At 36.5% G+C, this 17,284-nt stretch overlaps 1 pseudogene; it reads left to right on the forward strand.

Moving 5' to 3' along the window:
* The first annotated feature begins 4,521 nt into the window (after positions 1-4,521).
* The window catches only part of LOC105809104, a 61,461-nt pseudogene continuing 48,698 nt past the window's right edge, over positions 4,522-17,284 (forward strand).

A 17,284-nucleotide genomic window follows, 5' to 3' on the forward strand; every position in this document is an offset into this window, starting at 1 on the left:
AGACATTTACTACCTAAAATAAATTTTTAAATAAGACACTTTAATAACAATTCTTTAAAAAATTTCCCATTCCTCAAGATTTCTTTTCTTGACACAGAATCCTTGAAAAAGATACTGTGTTGCTGGTCTGGTTTTCATATATATGTATATATATGAAATATATGTGTGTATACATATATAAAATATCTATAATATATTTATAATTTTTAAAAACTTATAGCTCTAGAGTTCCACAAAGAAGTATAACTCCCTTTAAAAGATTTCTTGAAGCAAAAGAAAATGAAAATACAACATATCAAAATCTATGGGATAGCTGGCCCGGCATGGTGGCTCACGCCTGTAATCCTAGCTCTCTGGGAGCCCGAGGCGGGCAGATTGTTTGAGCTCAGGAGTTCGAAACCAGCCTGAGCAAGAGCGAGACCCCCGTCTCTACTAAAATTAGAAAGAAATTAATTGGACAACTAAAAATATATAGAAAAAATTAGCCGGGCATGGTGGCGCATGCCTGTAGTCCCAGCTACTCGGGAGGCTGAGGCAGAAGGATTGCTTGAGCCCAGGAGTTTGAGGTTGCTGTGAGCTAGGCTGACGCCATGGCACTCTAGCCAGCCTGGGCCAAAAAACAAAGCTTTCGCTCAAAAAAAAAAAAAAAAAAATCTATGGGATATAGTAAAAACAGTACAAAGAGGGAAGTTTATGCAATAAACATCTACATCAAAAAAAGTAGAAAGGCATCAAATAAACAACCTAATGATGCATCTCCAGGAACTAAAAAAGCAAGAACCAACTAAACTCAAAATTAATAGAAGGAAAAACATAATGAATATCAGAGAAGAAATAAATAACACTCAACACAGTAGAGAGACAGCCCACAGAATGGGAGAAAATATTTACAAACTATCATTCTGACAAGAGAAACAAGGGATTAATAATCAGAATATATAAGGAGCTCAAACAACTCACTAGCAAAAATCCCAAATAATTTGATTAAAAATGAGCAAAAGATCTGAATACTTTGCAAAAGAAGACACACGAATGGCCAAGTATATGAAAAAATGCTCAACATCACTAATCATCAGAGGAATGCAAATCAAAACCACAATGAGGTATCATCTCACCCCAGTTTGAATGGCTTTCATCAAAAAGATAGGAAATAACAGATGCTGGTGAGGATGTGGAGAATGGGGGAACCCTCACACACTGTTGGTGGGGATGTAAATTAGTACAGCCACTATGGAGAATGGTATGGAAGTTTCTCAAAAAAAAAAAAAAAATAGAACTACTATGTGATCCAGAAATTCCACTACTGTGCACATATCCAAAAGAAAGGAAATTAATATATTACTTTTTGTAGCACTATTCACAATAGCCAAAACAAAGTCAATGTAAGTGCCCATCAGCAGATGAATGTGGATAAAGAGAATGTGGTATATATGCACAATGGAATATTATTCAGCCATAAAAAGAATGAAATCCTGTCATTTGTAGCAACATGGATGGAACTGGAGGGTATTATGTTAAGTGAAATAAGCCAAGCACAGAAAGACAAATCTTGAATGTTCTCACTCGTATGAGGAAGCTAAAAAAGTGGATTTCATGAAGATACAGTATGGTGGTTGTCAGAAGATGGGAAGGGTAGGAGGGAGGGGATGAGGATAGGTTGATTAATGGATACAGATATACAGTTAGATAGAAGTAAGACCCGGTGTTCAATAGATCATCAGGGTTACTATAATTAACATTCATCTATTGTATATTTCAAAAGAGCTAGGAAAGAACAATTCGAATGTTCCTAGCATAAAGAAAAGTTAAGTATTTAAGGTGATGGATATCTCAATTATCCTAACATGATTATATAAATGTATCAAATTATCACATATACCCTGAAAATTTGTACATCTATTGTGTATCAATTTAAAAAAATAGAAAAAATAAGATAAAAATGAGCCAGGCATGGTGGCTAGTGACTACAGGGCCAGCTACTTGGGAGTCTGAGGTGGGAGGATCACTTGAGCCCAGGAGTTGGAGGCTGCAGTGAGCTATGATGATGTCACTGCACTCCAGCCTGGGTGACAGAGACCCCATCTCTCAAAAAAAAAAAAAAAAAAAAAAATTTTTTTAAAGTATAATTTTTTAAGACTAAGCTGAAAATGCAGAAGGCTGAAGTGACTTGGTAAATCACAGTTAAAGCATTTTTAGGTTTTCATTCAGAATTGAGCATACTATCTTTTGCTTTTTTTTTTGAAATGATAATATTTTATTATAGAAAAAGCATCCCAAATACAGGATTTCATAAATACTGGTAGGTGAACAAGTGCAATTTAAAAGTAAATACAAATCAAAGAGGCAAAACCTACAAGCATTTTGCCTTTAGGAGAAAATGCAATGTTCTCCTGCAGAGGTGATCCCACCCAGAACACAAATGTGGCTCCATCTCCCACAAAGGCATCAGGTTTGCTTTCTGAGCTCACTACGCTTATTTTAATAATTTCAAAATGATGGCAAGAAGTGGCATTGTATATATTATTAAAAACCCTTGATTTTTAACTTTCTATTGACACTTCATTTGAAAAAAAAACCTGTGTATGAGTTAAAGCCTGTGGTCTCAATATTTGTTTTACTCACAGAAGGATGTTTGGAACACCACTTGCAAACACATCTATCCTTCCTGGGTTTATTCCACAGTATTTTTATAGACGTGTGCATCAGATATCCCACTGTTCTCTTGGGATTTAGTTTAAATTATATTGGCTATTGCATATTGTGCAGTTAATCCAGGAACGAGAGCATACTATCTTTTACCTAGCAGGATATTTCAGCTGAAATGTTCTTTGCCATATTTCTAAGATCAGAAGGAAAGCTGTCTCATCATCCACTGGAATTCAACAATTGAAAACCATGCCAAATAAATACTCTGAAAACAGGCATGGCAATCTTGTTTGGGAACTAAAAAGATAATAAATGCCTTGACTAAACAAAGAGTAACTGGGGCTTGTGCCAGTTGCTTCAGCATATCTTTGTTACTCCGAACCAGGGTGTGGCCAGATACTCTTGGCAATGGAGAGTCAATATTTGACCAATGATTTGGCTCGGTGCCCCTAATGGAGAGCGAGTCCCACTTCAGGGGAGGAGCCTGGCAGAAGTTCTCCTGAAAACATTTCCTCCTTTATCTGCTGCAGGCTCCACCCTATTACACGCCTTAATTACCAGTCTGGGCTTACCAACTATTTGCCCTTTATTTCCCCTGGACCTGTTTTCTAGTCATTGATTTCTGAACAGTTCTGCTGATTAAAATAGTAAAGAAATTAATCACTCTAATATAAAAACCTTGGCCGAAACTGGAAACAATCAACAGCAAAGGAAGAAAACTGAGGAAGTGAGTAATCACTCACATCCTGTTGTTAAAAAGTCAGACATAGCTCATGGAAATGACAGCACTGTATCAATACATATTTACGACATCAGAGTGTGTCATGAGGGAGTCAAGGTGCATCGTAAGCTGACCTTTTCAGATAGGAGTGGCCAAATGAGATAAAATACACATCCTATCTCCTGTTGGCTTTTATCAAAATTTCCCATGTTATTTATAATCAATTTCGTTATTCTTCCTGGGCACTTTTTTTACTTTTCATGTTTTCTGGGCTGAAGCAAAGTAGGTTAAACACTATGCTAGGTCATGTTGCCTAGAGGAAGGAACCTGGGGTGATACTAGTAAGAGCCAGGTTCCTCTAGTTTTGATGTTGCAACCAACTGATTTGGGCAAGTTACAACCGCTCAGTATCTCATTTTCCTCATCATTCAAATGAGGATAATATTGCCTGCCTTGCACACTTGCCTCACAGAGTGATGATGAGAATCAAGAGAGATAATAGATGTGAAAGGATTTTGAAGTTCAAAGTGCTAAGCAAATGCAAGTGGTTATTATGAAAAAAGAGGCTGCTTTTCCTCAGCTGGAAAACCTGTAGGTTGATAGAGCTGCAAGGAACCTGAGAAATCAAGTCCAAGCCCTAATTTTGTAGATGGGAAAACTTTGACCCAAAGTGTAGTGAAATGCACAGATAATTCCCATAATTTTAGATATGACAATAATTAGAGTACTTACTCTGAGCCAGACAGTGTGCTAAGTACTTTACATATATTATCTTATTTAATCTTTTCAATGTCTTCATTAGGCACGTATGAGGCTCAGGAAACTGACCTGCCCAGGGTCACATAACTAGTATCTGGTAAGGCCATGATTCCCAGTGAAGAGTTTTTAGTGCCAAAGCCCATGCTCTTAACCACCTTGCTAGACTGTCTAATAGTTGTGAACCATTTTTTCAAGGTGGCTAATAAGCATTAAAAATAAACTTCTTTCTTCTCTCTTTGACTATGATGTGCAAGAAAGTACTCCACCAACAGATAGAAGCCAACGAGAACTCCATTTACAATAAACTACACCTATGGAACAAGGAAAATATTCTGTTTCTTAAGAACCAACTGCACAGAGGCGTCACCTGGAGCAACTACAACGACCTGCTGAGTTTGGCGACGGGAAAAGCCATGAGTAAAGGCCGGGCAGTAGCTGCAGCGGGAGCCTCCGAGATCCTCCTAAGGTACCTGCAGGAGCAGGACTGGCCCTACAGCGCCCAGGATGTGTTCAGGAACCTGCAGCGGGAACACGGACTGGACAAGGCAGCGGTGGTGAAGGCGCTGGAACAGCTGGCCCAACAAGGCAAGATCAAAGAGAAGACATATGGCAAGCAGAAGATCTGCTTTGCCGATCAGAACCAGTTTGATATGGTGAGTGATGCTGACCTCCAAGGCCTGAATGCCAAAATTGTGGCCCTCACTGCTAAGGTGCAGAGCTTGCAGAAGACCTGCGCCACATGGAGGCTGAGCCAAAGGAGTTAACTAGTGCCCTGACCACACCGGAGACGCAGAAAGAGATTGAAGAGCTAAAGAAGTGTGCTGTACACACAGAGAGATCGAAACAGCTACTAACCAGGTAACCCCTGAAGAGAAAGAGCAGGTATACAGAGAGAGGCAATACTGTAAGGAATGGAGGAAGTGGAAGAGATGGCAACAGAGCTGTCTGATGCAATCCTCGAAGGATACCCCAAGAGCAAAAAGCAGTTCTTTGAGGAAGTTGGGATAGAGGCGGATGAAGATTACAATGTCAAGCTCCCAGACCCCCGAGGCCCTCTGTTGGGACGGGGGAATGGAAACATAGATGTTGTGGACTGGCTACCTTGTTTAGGTTGGCTTTTGTTGTGGTTGTTATTGTTGTGCCTGCTGCTTTCCACCTTTGAACAGAGCAGTCGGGTAAACTGGAGTATTGGGTGGAGGGAGTGAGGGCTGGTGGCCAAGATGGGTGATCACACCCGTTTCATTGTCCACATTGCAGTGGCTTGCACTTAACACTTAGACTTGGAACAATGCCAAAGGAAAGCATTTGACAATGTTTGTTGTAATATAACTGATATAAAAATATTTAATTTCCTCTAGATAGACAAACCTCTCAGATATCAAACCTCAGGCAGGCAGAAGGGAGCCTGAGGACCAGGGTAGAGAGAAGCTACTATACACCAGCATTTTGAGGAGCCCAGGCCTCACCCACGACTCCCTTGGGCTTGTGTATGCCAGGAGACCTTTTGAGTATCTTCCGTACCCCAAGTCCTGGGAGAAATACAGGCAACACTGAAAGATGATAGAGGCCTGGATACACTTGACAGAAAGGCTGGGAATGGTTTTGAGGCCCAGCTGATTTTCCAAAATTGTAGCTTTAACAAAGTTGCAAGATAAAAAATTTCAAATATGTAAAAAAAAAAAACAAACAACAGAATCAACTGCACATCTTGGATATCCTTCCCTTTAGTATTCTAAAACCACTACCTACATATTTTTTAACAGATGCTGTGGTACATAAGCAACAATAGTTTACTCATTTGCAATCTATAAGTCCTTTAACATAAAACATAGGCAATTGAAAATGGGAAGCTTTTGTAACATAAGAGATTCCCATGTTTTGCCATTTTCAGATGTAGTAGCCAACGTCACACACAGAATAGCTCTAACCTCTATAACCAATACCATATTGCAGAAATAATGGAGTGTGACTTCATTTCAAATTCGGTGTATATGGGAATTTCCAGTTCTAATATTTGTTTGGATGATGATTTTTAGAGCCACAATGGACCAGTGACTCCTTTTGTACCTCCAGTTTCCCCCCTCATAAAGGGGAGTACCTACAGCAGTTATCCTGTGCCTGCTCTACCTTTGTATGATAGGTGTGGTGGTGGGAGGGGGCATATAGATAGCTTGTATCTAGGCCTTCAGATCATAGACAAGAACTGTACTCAAGGGGGCTGTACCTAAGGAACTATACCTATGGGGCTTCATCAGCATCTGGACCTGATTTCGATAACAAGATTTTGGATGTTAAACTAGTAACCAGTCCCACGCTAGGATGAGACTTTTGGGGGCCTTGGGAAGGAGAAAATGTATTTTTGCTTGTAGGAGGAATATGATTTATTGGGGATCAGGGAGTTTTGTGGTAGCCAGCCTCCAAGTTGATTTTCCCAATAATTCTCACTTCCTATTACACATGCCCTTGTGTAGTCCACTTCTACATTGAACAACATTGACCACTTATCTCTAAAATCAATAGGACATTGTGCAATGGCAGACTGTAACTTTGAAGACTAGATCATAAAAGTCATTGCAGTTTCTACGTGGCTTTCTGTTGGATCATTTACTCTGGGGAAAGCCAGCAGCCATGCCATGAGAACACTCAAGCAACCATGTGGTAAGGATATAAGGCTTCCCAACAACCACCAGCATTAATTTGCCAGCCATGTAAGTGAATTGTCTTCGAAAGAGATACTCCAGGCCCAGTCAAGTGTGCAGATGACTACAGCCAGAACCAATATCTTATTGCAACCTTAAGAGACACTCAAGGAGAACCACGCAGCTAAGCCGTGTCTGAATTCCTTACTCTATTGAGGAATTCATTTTTATTATTGTTTTAAGCTGCTAAGTTTTGTAATTTGTAACAGAGAAATAGATGTAGAAGAACATTGAAAAATGCTTATCTCAATCTTTTAAATGACTTCAGAGATTATTTTTCAATCATAATTTTAGAATTAAGAAAGCTAAAATGGTAGGAGTATTCATTCTAAATGTAGTGAGTGTGTGTGTGTGTGTGTGTGTGTGTGTGTGTGTGTGTGTGTATCTGAACTATTAAAAATCATTATGTATCTAGAGGTCCTTAGGCTCACCTTCGGTTTTTCCCCACCGATTTCTCCCTGAGGTGGCCATGAGGATGACCAGTTACTCAACTGCTAAAAACTCTCCAAGCAATGGGACTTTTAAGGAATAGAAACATATCTCTGAAGAGAAGATCAAAAGTAACTGCTCTGCCTGAATTCCTGGGGTTTCTGAGCAAAAATTACCTTTTTTAACTTTATTGTTCTTTAGGGAGGTGATAATTGAAGAAATTCCATCCTTCCTCTCAGAATTTGTAGAGGTAAAATTAAATGTGATAAGGTGTAGCCAATAATTACAAACTAGCCTGGGCTTTTTCTCAGTGCTTGCTTCTCTCCATCTCTCCAGTTTGGGAAAGTTTGGAGCATTATCTACTCCCTAGCAGGACACATTTTAAGAACCCATGTTTTTGGTTTGTTTGTTTTTCCTTTTTAAAGGGCCTTATTTCCTCTCAGGTCAAGATTCTAAATTCCTTTGGGGAAGATTATTGACATTAGTATGGCAGGATTCATTTTGTTTGGGGGTAAGAAATCATTAAATTAATAAAATATGCTCAACACATTTCAGAGACTATGAGGTCCCCAAATACATGCAGAAAAAAATAACAAGATCAATGAAGCAAGACAGGAGATTATGAGAATTTTTTAAACAACTAGAAATTTAAAGGGGATTTATGATGATTTCTTTTCCCAAACATTTTCAAAAATTGCTTATAGGTGATCATTTTTCTTTATTTGAAGTTGATGCCTAGTTTATTTCCTGCACTGAAAACAAAACAAAACAAAAACCTCTATGGGGATTTTTCTGAGCCTTAATTTACAATGCTGAAAAATACACATAACCTAGATTGTCCTAATATTCCTGACTCAAAAAAGAACAGAAGCGTAGTCATAGAGGATTTGCACTATGGTTCAACTCCAGCTTTGTACTTTTTAAAAAATGGACAAATGGCTGACCTCACTTTGAAAAGAGAGTAGCTTTTCTGTTGCCAAAGAGTGAGTGTGCAGAAAGAAAGGCTTGAAGGGAATAAGACTTTCTGTCAAATATTATTTATTGGTATTAGATGAGAATTGACTATTGAATCAGAATAATATGTCTCTATGATCCAACTGGCCCTGATTCTCATCAAAAAGCCTAACATTTTTAGTTAAATTTGACCATCATGCATCATATGCATCATATATATCATATGCATATATACACACACACACATATGTATGTACACACATATATACACACATATACATATACACATCCATATCCCCATATATACAAACATGCATACATATATAATTCTTCTGAATTATATAACATATATAGATTAAAGAGCACTAACCTTAGGTATACAACTAGATGAAATGTATGTGTAGTTCCACTGATGAAACTACCACTCAAAACGTGATAATAAAAACCTCCCTCAGGTTCCTTCCCAGCCAGTAACTAGCCACCTTTACCCCATATAATAACTCTATTCTTATTTCTATCACCAAGGATTAGTTTTTCATGGCCACTTTTAAAAACAAAATTTCAGAATCTCATAAATAATAACCTATATTTGTTGCTTCATGGTTTATATGAATTGAAAGTGATTACATCATAAAGCTTGTGGGAAATAATTTACTGAAAATAATCCGTCCTTTGCAGAATGCTGCTTCTTTGTCAGACTAAGGATATAAGGAGAGCAATGGAGACTATTAAAAGTCCATACCTGTCTATAAGGAGAAATGAAAATGCACATGTTCTTTAAATGTACATTTTGTATACTTTAGAAGAAATTTTACTCTTTCCCATGGATGATATTTAAACCAAGTAGGTTTTATTCATCACGTTCAAAATCATGAAGAATAAAAGTAAAAATAGAACTGCCCTACACAATATCAATTGGCCATGCATTTCTTTTTAATAACAACAACAAATCCAAAACCCAGATATGAAAACCTACCAGAGAGAGACCAAGGCATTAATAATAATAATAAAGCAATCTAAACACTGTTAAGAATTTTTTATTCTTGTTTTGAAATGACTTCGCTTTGCTTAACCTTCGTACATTAAGGGTGATTTACCTGGTTCATTTTATGTCCAGAATGCACTTTATTGCCACTTGCTTGGTTGAGAGAGCAGTGTCAGTGCTGATGCAGGAAATCTATTTTTGAATATTGCAGAAGAAAAATTCACCAAATATATCCTTATCACATTTTTGAAAGAGATCCATTTTATGTTATTCCTGGGGAAGAGAAAAGTTAAAAATAAAATACTCAGTAAAAGCTTAGTGTTTCACCTAAGCCTTTGTAAATAGCCTGCAACTTAGAGACAGTGAACTAAGAATTCCACATTGAATTAGAAATTAAAAATAGATGCAGTAGTGTGAAATGTATTTAAGGTCCTGCCTACACTGCAGTAAAAATCATGTTCACAAAAATTAGAGATGATTCTTTCTAGCATGCTGTTAACACAATTTCTCTGGCCAGGAAAGATAAAAATATAGGAGATTTTATTTGGTTTATTATTTGAAAAATTATTAATTTTCTTACTGTTATAGATGCTGATGTGATTAGCATATACATACCCTTTGTCCATCTTATGATGAATTAGGTTGGAAAACGTGAAGTAGTAACATTTAAAATATATGTTAGATTTTAATAGCCTATCGCCTTATATCAATTAATTTGATAATTGGATTAATTTTCATGATCAGGATGAGTTTTACGTATAGAGTGCTTAAATAAAATTTTAGTAAAATCATGACTAGAAGTTGGTTTGAATTTTAATACATTGTCCAGAAAAAATATGTCATATCCTCTTCTATACTTACATACACAGGCACACACACATAGCAACAGGTGTAAACTTTAGAATATATTAAATAGGAAAGAGAACTGTTTCTGTAAGAACACATAACCAACAATTATATTTCCTCCAATATTCTATTTCATAAGATTAAAAATTGTTCACAAATTAAAGTGTGATTATGTATTGCCAATAGATATCAGAAAACCATCTTTCTCTAGAATATATGTAATTTATATCTCAATATATTCTGGAATAGAACATACATTGACACCACTGGAATAAGTTTAAGTGGGTGTGTTTATAATTTTGATTCTCTAAACTCTCAGAAAGGATCTTTGTACTCTTTTATTAACTGTAAGTCAGTAAGGGCAATATCTTGACAACCAATTAATTCATAGTATCCGGTTTGTCTAAATTAACAAACTCTGACTTATAAAATTGCCATTTATACAGTCTATTGTATGGTTCCCCAGCTGTCATCTCCAAAGCTGCTAAGCATTCACCATGCAATTACTAAACTTTTTTTCTTTATTACACTGTTTCTTTCTTCTCACTAAGGTGTAGCATGCACAAGTTGTGGTCTTCCATGCCTTCCATTTTCCTGTCATTCACCTTTCACAACTCAGTTAATTCCTCTTTCGCTGGTGTTTTCTGTGTACACAGTATTCTTTGTAATTCCATTCCTCTGTCAGTTTTATTCCAACTCTTCTTTCTTTCTTTCTTTTTTTTCTTTTTTGAAACAGGGTCTCGCTTTGTCACCCAGGCTAGAGTGCAGTGGCATCATTCTAGCTCATTGCAGCCTCAAAATCCTGGGCTTCAGCAATCCTCCTGCCTCAGCCTCCCGAGTAGCTGGGACTACAGGCGCATGCCACCATGCCCAGCTAATTTTTCTATTTTTTGTGGAGATGGGGGTCTCGCTCTTGCTCAGGCTGGTCTTGAACTCCTGAGCTCAAGCGATCCTCCTGCCTCGGCCTCCCAAAGTTCTAGGATCACAGGTGTGAGCCATGGCATCTGGTCTTTCTTTTTTACCTCAGGAAAAAAATCTTATATTTTTCTCTCCCTTTTCTCTTTGTAATCTAAAAGAGAATGTTAATCATGGATGTTAAGCCCTGTAATCCTAGTAATGAGTTTTAAAATGAGATTAAATATAATATAGAACAATTTCATTTGATTTCTGAAACTCTTGAAAGTGTCCAGAAGTTCCCATCATTTTGCAAATCTCCACCTAACTCTAAATCTTCTTTTAATAAAACCAACTTTTCTTCAAATACCAGCATTAAGACTGAGGATCAATAAATAGTCATGTTAAATGGTATTACTTCTCTGTTTTAATTATTATTATAGAAATAATACTACTTTTCATTGTATGTTAAACAATTTCAGTCATGTTATGGTTTAAATAGGCATTTGCAGACTAGTCTTGACTCTTCCTATTCATTCATTTCTACTCTTTTGCCTTGAAATATACCATAGCCTGCAACCTAGCTGTTCTTCCTACTTCTGTCTTTGCTTTTCCTCCTATTTTTCACCCAGCAGTTACGGTGATTATCTAAAACTTGTCATTTCCAAAAGTACCAGAGTTAAAATAAGATCCAGAGACTTATGGCCTCATATTCCTGCTTTTATCTTATGTCCTTCCATTCTCCTCTATTCTTCCCACATTTCAGACAAACTGAACTGCTTGTTGTTCTTCCAAAACACTAAGTTTGTTCCCTCTCTCTACAAATGTCCTGCCACATTTGGTCAGATCTGGACTCATGTCACTTCAGACTGGTTAAAATTTTAGATAATACTAGGTGTGGAGGGTCTGAATTATGTGATAGGGGTCTGATTCAAAGAAAGAGAAATTTGCAAATCATTAACATACAGATAGCATCACGTGACTGTCTAAGAGAAAGTGGAAAGAGAAATGGAGGACCTAACCTGGGAATAGGCCCATGACTAAGGGAACCTGGAAAAGGCATCAGCAAAGGGAAGAGGAAAGCAATAAGCAAAGAATCCAAAAGGGCAATGTCACTGAATATCTGCGATGTGAGAATTACAAACAAGTAAGTGAATAATAGGGTTGTATGTAATACAAATTAGGAAGTACATGGATCAAGAAAAATCCATTACTTTTGCTGATTTATTGCATTGTTTCAAGGTGGAAAATGTCTTCTGTGCTTCAAATATCTGTCTTCACTAATGAATTTTTGGACAACAACTTTCGGAAGTGCCCAGTATATTTAAGGAGCAAGCTTTCTATGTTCCCAACACTAACCCCATTCTGATAATTCTTATGTGTTCTTGAGTATATGTATGTAGTAAGAAAATCTAGCCATGATCTCATTGTTCCTTGGATGTTTCCATGAAATTGTTGCTTGTAAAAGACAGAAGCTAGGATATATAAGGAATTTTGGTTTACCAAGAGGCATTCATAGAATAAGATTTGAATCAGAAAGAAAAAGTATTTGTTTATTTTAAGTTAAAAAATATTTTATTAGTCTTCATATGCTTTGTTTGACTAGGTTAATGTCATTTAAAACATTACCACAAAACCCCTCCTGGGATGTCATCAACTAAATCGGCTTAGTAAAAGAACTGCTTTTTTTTTTCCCCCCTCTACTGTCAGTATTATGAAAGTCCTATACTCAAGCAAAGTTATAATTAGATGTAATTAACTTTTCCATCTTCAACTAATTAAATTAAAAGAAGACCTGAAAACTCATCATCTCTGTATAACAGAGTATACTAAAGCTTAAAAGTTTGAACATTTGATCAAAAAAAGGCATATCTATTCTGGGTTCCTCCTATCCCTCTTGTTAGCAAAAATAGTCCACTGGCTCTAGAATAGAAACACCAAACTTTGAAATTATGTGGTGTTAGGTTGAGTATAAATTTGCTGTCATATTTTTAACATACGTTTTTAAATGTAGATCTCAAAATATCTAAAGCAGTGCAATTTGTAAAGTGAAAACAACATAATGAATACAAAATGACATAAAGGATCAAAACAAAACAGAAGACAAATCCTCTGAATAACACCTAAACAAAGACATGTGAGGAGATATCATATTCTTACTGACAAAACTTACTCTCATATGTGTGTGTGTGTGTGTGTGTGTGTATCTGTTGACCCTTGAACAAGGCAGGAGGTAGGCATGTGGACTCCCCATAAGCAGTCAAAAATCCACACATAACTTTTGACTCCCCAAAAACTTAACTACTAATAGTCTGTTATAGTTTACCAGAAACCTTACAACATAAACAGTTGATTAATACATATTTTGTATGCCATATGTTTTATATACTGTATTCTTACAATAAAGTAAATTAGAGAGAAGAAAATGTTATTAAGGAAATCATAAGGAAGAGAGAATATGTTTACTGTTCATTAAGTAGAAGTGGATCATCATACAGGTCTTTATCCTCATCATCTTATGTTGAGTAGGCTCCTCAAAGATGGTGACTTTCCCAAGTTCACTGCTAGCTTTGTGTAAGTATGTTAGGCAATAGCAGAGTTAACTAGGACCCACGTAGAATTTAGTTTCTTCTAAGGAAAGAAGTAGGTCAAAGCGCAGCCCTATTAAACCATAAACTCCTTGAGGGTTTATTTATGTATATCTGATAGTGTACCATAGTGCCTTGTACAAAGTAGGTGCTTGATAAACATTAGTTGTTTCAAAGAGAACGTGATAATGAATAAGTTGTCAATATGTTTTCTCAAAGGCTTTGTCAGTGCCTGTGAGAAGCAGGAATAAGTTTAGGGTTTTGAATCCTGAGGCATACATCCGAGCAGGGCTCCATGGCAGGCCTTGGCTCAAAAATATCCCTTCCCCAGCACCCTGTGTGAGTGTTTTGGTTTTTATGTTTATATAACATCCCAAATTCCTGCAACTGGAGACTCCATTTAGCTAAGGCGTGCCCTTAAAAAAAAATCGAACTACATTTTTAGGGCTAATGTGACCTTAGTCACATGCACCAAAATGAAGTAATTTAAATTAGGTAGTTTTTGTCATGAACATTAGCCAAAATCAGCTTTATTTGTGGAGATGGGAGATCTTACCATTAGTTCTGGAGTAGGAAACATTGTAAGGGGAGGGATGGCAGGTTGTCATAATAAGTTTAGAAAACGGTCAACAAAGGGGAACCTGGGCAGAGGAACTGTAAATATGGAGGTTTTATGATTAGTTGAGGTAATCTAAGATCTTGACACTCAAAATGTGGTATGAGGACCAGCAACATGCCATCACCTGGGAGCTTGTTAGAAAGGTAGAATCCCAGGCTCACCTTGGACATAATGAACCAGAATCTGCATTTTAGCAAAACCCTTTAATGAGATTTTTATGCTCATTAAAGTTTGATAAACTCTGTTTTTAAGAATTATTTTTTATTTCCAAATAACATCTAATGAAGATCCTATGACTAGGAAAGTTGGGAAATGCTTCTATCCCTCCGTCTTCTGTTCCAAATGACTTCCTGCTTCCAGGAGCCAGGATTTAAGGCTGTGAGGTTACTAATGTATTTTAATTATTTCATGGGTTAAGTAAGCTTTCAACCTGGCCTAAGAGCCAAACCAATGCATGCAATATAGCATGCACAGGAAAATGTGCTCTGATTTAGACAGCTAACCTACAAATAAGTTATTAGAACATAATTCCTTTATAAATTTGAATTGTCTTTAGTCATTCACAGAAGACCATTCTCAGTCCTGAAAACAAAAGTGAATTTTGGTTTACCAATATAATATAAATAGCAGAGGTAATAATATTAGAATATTCACATTCAACTATCTGTGACTTTGAGGAAAAAATCAAATATCTAAACAAAAACAAAATCACCCCTCAATATCATAAATTTAAATATGACAAATCATGCTTCAAAAAAATATTTTAATTTTCCATTAACTGAAGAAATCCAAAAGCAGCTAAGAAATGGGGAAAAAAAGATTTCTTTCAAAACTGCTTGTAGCTTAAAGTCAGCCGTATCTTACTCATCTATTTCTAGTATTCAGAAGTGTGTCTGGAACAAAGAAAAGTCTCATTAGGTTATGAATACATTAATGAATGAGTAAATCGATACCCAGTATAGTGCCATGTTTAAAGTAGGTCCTAAAAAAAAATTTGTTACATCAACAAAAATGTACAAGAAGATACAAAATTAAAAGAATTATTTAATTAATAGAAGAGGATGATTCAGAGTGACTAATAAATACATGCTGAATTAAAATGGCATGTTTTATATTACTGAGGATGGAAAATTTTAAAAATGACCTTTAATAACGGCACATTTTGTTTAAATATAGTGAAATGGTCTTTATCAGAAAAGTAGGTAAAATTTGTAAAAGACTGCTAAAATGAATTGATTTTCATTGCAAGCCTTTCGTGTTGTAGTCACTCATTTGTGGAGTACTGCCATACATGTTCTTGTCAATTTTTAACCTCTAAAAATAAAAGAAAATGAAAACCAAGTTGCTGATTAATATGCATTTTGACTATTTTATTCTACATATGTCATATTCTCCCATGGCAAATCAGTTAAATGCCTAAAATGTGTAAAGTTTCCTAAACATTTAGTTTTAATCCAATTCAGATTAACTCAGAAAACTATCAAGCTAGTAAGTTTTATGCATTCGGGGAAACTTAATATACTTCAACTGTAATCAGTTCCTAAGAACAAAAGGGACTTTTCAGATGAACTTTTCTTAAAATTGAATTCAGGATTGGAGTTTACCTTTTTCTTATCTTCAGATACTAAGCATTTATTTGTAAAAGAGAACCCAGCACTTAAATCATTCCAATGTTTAACTTCAGTGGCAATTCAGGTCATCACAAGGTCTACATTTCCAAGAAACTAACCACTTTCAATCTATGTGTTCAGATTGCTTTCTGAGTAAAAGTAGTCATTATTTTTTTATTAGTTTTTTTTATTTGTATTAAAACTATCATTTTTAAAAGTGCATCTCTTAAGGTTAATACACTGCAATTGTGTGAACAGAGTTCGGAGTTCACACTAAGAACACTTTAAATAGACAAATACTTTATATCCCATTTCAGTATTTACCTTTCCAGAGTAGACGGTACTGATATTTTTCGATCATTTCCACATCTTTGTAACTCTACCTAAGCTGCACTCTATATTAATATGCTAATTAAAACATGGTTATTGAGTGCCCACTGTGGGGTAGGCGCTTGGGATGCTGGGATATAGCAGTGAACAACATAGACAAGCTCTCTCTCATAGAGCTTACCCTCTAGGGGCTGGGGGCGGGCAGACAAGAAACACATAAGGAAATGCCAGTTACTGAGAATGCTATGATAACAGTGAAATCATCTGATATAATGGCACTTCACGAATAACCTTAGATTGTATGCTCAGAAGAGGTCTCTCTAAGGAGATTGTATTTAAGCTGAAATGCAAAGAAGGTGCAGGAGTGCAAGCATCTGGGGTAAGGGCGTTCCAGGCAAAGAGAGAACATCTGTTGTGAAAACCCTAAAATGGGGAAGAGCTGAGCAAACTCACAAAATAGAAAGAAGTGGGCAAGAAGGTAGTGATTGGAAAGGAGGTAAGAGGGCAGGCAGGAGCTAGATCACACAGGACCTTACAGGCAGAGGTAAAGGACCTTGAAATCTTTTCTAATTGAAATAGGATATCGTTGAAATGTTTTAAATAACATGATCAGATTTTAAACTTATAAATATAACCCCAGCTGCTCTGTGAAGGATGGATAATAGAGGGACAAGGTTGGAAGCCAACAGCCACTGCAGTCTAAAGGGGAGATAATGATATGGGCTTGAACAGCGTGGTGGGAGAGGACAATGGGTCTAGTGGATGTGTTCTAAAAATAATTTGAAGGTAGATGCAATAGAAGCACTTGCAAAATGCCAAGATTTTATAGATCTTTACAAGGGTATGTTTTCCTATGTTATTTCTAAAGTCACAATTAATATTATTAGAATTCTATTGCCTTTTATGGACCAAACTAGTTCACAAGATCAATGTCTTCACAGAAAGCCTATGTAGACTCCTCAGGTTCCTCCCCTTTATCCCTCTGGGAAATGAGAAAACTCATAACTCACCTCTTTGAGCAGCTTGGAATGTTTTTGCAAAAATGTATGATTTATTGTTTGTCTCTGAACGCTTTAAGGGCACGATAGTGTCAAATTTATTTTTCTTTCACCTGGGCTTAGCACAGAAAGCACAATAGATTCCTGATAAATACATACACAATACATGAATAAATGTTACCCATGCTAAATTTCACTTGCCCCTC

Source organism: Propithecus coquereli, unplaced genomic scaffold, assembly GCF_000956105.1.
Source record: "Propithecus coquereli isolate 6110/MARCELLA unplaced genomic scaffold, Pcoq_1.0 Scaffold19, whole genome shotgun sequence".
NCBI lineage: Eukaryota > Metazoa > Chordata > Mammalia > Primates > Indriidae > Propithecus > Propithecus coquereli.